We start from the raw sequence: 5,145 nt of genomic DNA on the forward strand, positions 1-5,145 counted from the left end.
GTATTGAAGTTTCTGGACTTCAATACGGCTGCATTGAATTCAATACGGCTGCACTGAACTTCAATACGGCCGCACTGAACTTCAATACGGCCGTATTGAGGTTTTTTGAACTTCAATACGGCCGTATTGAATTCAATACGGCCGTATTAGTTCAAAATTTCAATGTTGACCGTATTGACCCTCATAAACCGTATTGAGCCTCTTCCCTATAAATATGACGTCAATGGGACGTCATTTCACACTTTCACACTGAGTTTTAACCCTCTTCTTGAGTATTCTGGGTTTTTTTTGAGCAGTGCTCTGCCTAGAAATCACTCGGAGAGTTGATCCGACAAAGTTCTCGAGTTCTGAGCTTTTTGCTTGAGTCTCGAACTGAGTCGAAGGGAAATCCTCCGGATTTCCATAGTTAAAATTTTCTAGGAGGGAGCGAGCGGGCTTGTAGAGCGAGGGAACGCCAAAAAGCTTCCCAGTTTTACTTGAATATAAAAGCACGCTTCAAAGGTTTCTTCTTAAGACCTTTCTTTTACTGCTTTCTGTGTGTATATTTAACTGTCATCATGTAGATAGTTAAGTTAAAATTGTTTAGAATAAATAGGGGTAATTTAGTAATTTCGCACTATTATTTTTAGAAATAATCTGTCATAGGGAACCCGGAAGGGGCGCTGTGGGGTGCTAACACCTTCCCCACGCGTAACCGACTCCCTTACCCGACTCTGGTTGTAATGGCCGAAGTCGATTTTTGAATCGATTGCCTTAAATTTCTTTTTCCAATGTTTTGAGTAAAACATTGGTGGCGACTCCATGAACCCTTCCTTTTTATGAAAACCGCTAATCCATGGAGGGTCCCGCTTGGGATTAACATGGATTGGTGAGCCTTTTAATAAAATTGCTCGTTTGACGAGGTCTCAGTTTGAGAATAAGTCATTCTAGCAATCCATATTTTTAAACAAATAAAAGAGTCCAACCATCCTTCGCGAATGCCGAAAGCCCGTTTCGGGCCGGTGGCGACACCTCCTGGCTCGCTAACTTCACCATTAGCGCTAGTATTCTTTGATCAATCACTTTTGGATCCCAGTGAGTATTACAACAATTAACACAAGGACAAAGAAAACATTTCATTCATATCATCATTAGCATTCCGTATTACATATTCAATAAAATATTCTACTCCAATCTCATATTGATCACTCATATGTGATGCATGTATCCAACTTCGATTCAATAATCAATTTTTATCCATAACTTCTGTTCTTAATAAAAAAACATAGACCATGAATGTTAATCTCACTATTTTAATCATTTGTATTAAATTTCAAAGGGAAAACTAAGGTTCACTCAATGCGTGCATAAATTTAACATCATATTAATTTATAAAAAATCAAATAAAGTACCTAATTTTTTTAAACACTAAATTAATAAGACATTAATTATATCACAAATTATTAATAAAACACAAATATATAACACATACATACAAGGTATCTAATTTTCTAAGTTGGGTACCTAATTTGTCTATATAAAGCAATGGTGAGTCAAATATGTACCTAATTTGTCAATATAAGAGATACCTAATTAAATATAAAGCAACGAGGTATCAAAAGGAAAAAAAAAAAACTCAACATAAGTAAGCAAAAATCAATATAAGAATTAAAAGTATCATTTTTTTTCTCTTACATGTGTTTATGTAAGTAGAAATTTAAATTTTGTTTATTAATTTTTTATGTCTCGCCCCCTTTAAATCAAACTTAAAACTTCTACATGTAAGACAATATATATTAATTATTTGAAGTAAAAAGAACTCAGCAAAAAATAAGAATTTTTATTAATAATATTTGGCACCGCTTCTCCTTTTAAGAAAAAGAAAAGTAAAAATGAAATCGGGCCAAAAATAAGTTCATTTACAATTTAATGCTTCAAGATTATTTAACCAAGAATTTAAAAATGTCTTAAAACTAGTCACTCATATGCATTTACGGTTTCACATTTCAATCAATCTCTAGTCTTTGGCTTACACAATCTTAAGACTCAAATAAAGAAAGGCTGGTGATAAACACACCTCCATTTTTATATAAATACACCCCTTTTTTTTTTAAATATATGAAATCTCTAAATTACCCTTATTTGCACCTCTTTTCTTCATTTTCCTCCGGACACCTCTCTTCTTCTTTCTCCTCCGCACACCTCTCTTATTCTTTTACACCTCTCTTCTTCTTCTTTCGCACGCACACCTCTCTTCTTCTTTCTTCTCCGCACGCGCACCTCTCTTCCGGAGAGACTGATCCCATGGATTCCCCATCATCCAGCATAAACCATTGGTGTCTTTATCATCTGCCTAAATGTTATTACGATTTACGGGTTTGGAGGTGTGGACATTGAGTGACTGACCCATAACCCATAACCCATAACCCATATTATTATTACACACTATTTTCGGGTTTGGAATTGGAACGCAGTAGTTTGTTTTGCACTGCGAATTGCAATCGCTCCGGCTCCATCACCATTCATTTCGCCGCTCGTAGTCATCATGGGTTTCTCAAAGGAACAACTTCTGGCGCGCTTGAAGGTTTTACAAAACGAGCTTCCAACATTTCTGTTTTGTGCACCTTCGCTTCCCTCATTGCCCCTCACTAACTGTTGCGTTTTTTTCTCTTTTCTTCACAGGAGCTTCAAATTCCATTTTCCCAGTATGAGCATCCAGTTGTTCTGACCGTTGATGCTCAGATAAAATCCTTTAATATTATCTGCCATGTCTTGTTCATTTTATATTCATATTTCTGATTCAGTATCCGTTTTCACTTTTCAGGCTCAATATGTTGGACACTTGGGGGGTGGGCTGAGCAAGAACTTGTTTCTCAAGGTATGCTATAATTTAACTGAAATTTGAAATCTATATATTCTTTATCCTTTTTTGGTTTTAAATTGTTATGCGTTTTGTGCTCTGATTGCTACACTTTTTTTTAATTTAAACAGGACAAGAAAAACAGGTTGTATGTTGTTTCTGCTTTAGCTGGTACCAAAGTAGATCTCAAAGGTATGCATAATTTTGTAAACCTCACGCATATAACAACGTCAATGATACAACTTATAAAGAGATGTGTGCGTGCGGAGGAAGAAGAAGAGAGGTGTGCCGAGGAGAAAGAAAAAGAGAGGTGTACGTGCGGAGGAGGAAGAAGAAGAGAGGTGCACGGAAGAAGAAAAAAAAAAGAGGTGCAAATAAGGGTAATTTAGAAATTTTATATATTAAAAAAAAGGAAGTGTATTTATATAAAAATGGAGGTGTGTTTATCACCGGTCATAAAGAAATACAAAGAATTAGCCCATAAAATGGTCCATTAACCAACTTAGTCCGTTTGAGATGAGCCCAAACCTAGAAGAGTCTAGACCCTTGATCCTATCTATTAGTCTTACTTGAGAAATAAAAAAACAAAATTGTTTCACAACATGTCTGAATAATGAGTAATATTATTTTTCGAGCTATATATATGATGTTGCAATGCAGCTTATATAGAATATTACTCCCTATGAGAAATATGGGGTAATATATTATAAATGCATGAAAATGTTACGTGGAAGCAGCGTAAGAAAGAATAAAGCAAATGTAGACACCTAGACAGCGCACACACCTATTTTCCTTACACGTACACCTCGTTACATGCAACCAAACATAATATATGAGTACACTCTCTGCTTCAACAATATATTTGTCAAACATAGATTCTTAGCATGTATATTTGTTCCAATATTCATAATAGCATAGGATTTTGTAACCAACAGAAAAACCATGTAAAATGGCTTCTATGATTTTGTAACTAGTAGAAAGATATGCTACACAACATCCCAAGGTAATAGTAATGTAAAACATAAAGGCTACAGTACACATTAGAGTAAGATGTTTCCTATATATTGGAAGAGTAATCATATTTTGAATCATAATAGAGTAATCATATTTAGTTATGCTTCTAAATCAGAACAGAGTAGTTAAATGCTAGTTAGTATAGTTACATACTTATATGCAATAACAAGGTAATAAGCAACATAAAAAAAATATATTATAAATTATCTACATAAAAAAATTATGTATAAGTACAATTACTTAAAAAAATTATCTACATAATATCACTACTCTTTCTAATTCAACAATTTTTTAATCTCAAAATTGGGTGAAAAATTTTGCAACAGCAAGGCTAAGTGTGTGTTTGCTTTTCATTTTGAAACGTAATTCTTTCGTCTCTCTCCACGTTTACATACGGATTTACGTAGAAGCAGCTATTCATTGCTTCAAGTTGAACGTGAAAAACCACGTTAAAACGCGGATGCAAACACACGGTAAGCAACATAAAAAAATGTATGACGTGAAACAAGATTTTCGTCAAGAAAATAACAAAAACAATCAAAAGCTACCATATAGGATATCAATCATAGCTCACTACAAAACATAAATATCACTCCCATTCATTGGGATTTGTTCATCTTCCTAGCTATGAAGCCTGGTTGCTTTGTTTTTTGCAACAACATCAAGTTGAACAGCTCTTTCAACTAAGTCTTTCCTCTTCCTTGTGGACACACTGTGAGCAATCTTATTACAGTATGTCCTATTATGCATCATAAGAAGTTCCAAGTCTTTCCCATTGTGCATAACAAATTTCTTGAAACCATTAGGTAAATATGGCATGTTTTCTTGTCTAAACCATAAAAAATGTTGGGCATCAAACTGCATCCCTTCAACTTTCTCCTGACACGAGAGTTAATACCCTTTGGTCCACACCAAACTTGGCTTGACGGAGATTTTGCGATCACTTTTGGGGCACGTGAACTTCTTCATGCGCTTCTTCCCGATCTTCATAGAGATTAAAGGTATTGCCTCTCGATCTTTCATTTTTAGCGTCTCATCTTCTCTAGAGAAGCGAAACTCTAACGAATAGAGCAAATGGTCCAACTACGTAACTTTTTATTTTTCATTACTTCTATGGTCATGCCTCGTGGCACGGCAGCACCCTTACTATTGAAATGGTTCGTCAGTAGAGATGTTCCCATAGGTGCCCCTTTTTCCAACGGGACTATAATTCCTATTATTATCCCTTCATTCCCTCTTTTGGTCTATCTACATTCCAAGAAATTCATACACTCCATGGATGGAGCAAAAAT

General features: G+C 35.1%; 1 long non-coding RNA gene and 1 pseudogene across 1 annotated transcript; one reads left to right on the top strand and one right to left on the bottom strand.

The window, feature by feature from the left end:
- Nucleotides 1–1,583: 1,583 nt before the first annotated feature.
- Nucleotides 1,584–3,126, top strand: LOC145958845 (uncharacterized). Its single transcript, XR_014434401.1, has 3 exons — nucleotides 1,584–2,563; nucleotides 2,662–2,857; nucleotides 2,971–3,126. It is a non-coding gene; the product is annotated as an uncharacterized LOC145958845 (long non-coding RNA).
- A 1,300-nt stretch (nucleotides 3,127–4,426) lies between these two features.
- On the bottom strand, nucleotides 4,427–4,876 carry LOC109803717 (large ribosomal subunit protein eL32z pseudogene; annotated as a pseudogene).
- Nucleotides 4,877–5,145: the final 269 nt, after the last annotated feature.

The sequence above is a fragment of the Cajanus cajan genome, chromosome 6 (genome assembly GCF_000230855.2).
Source record: "Cajanus cajan strain Asha chromosome 6, NIPB_CcT2T_4, whole genome shotgun sequence".
In the NCBI taxonomy this organism is placed as follows: Eukaryota; Viridiplantae; Streptophyta; class Magnoliopsida; order Fabales; family Fabaceae; genus Cajanus; species Cajanus cajan.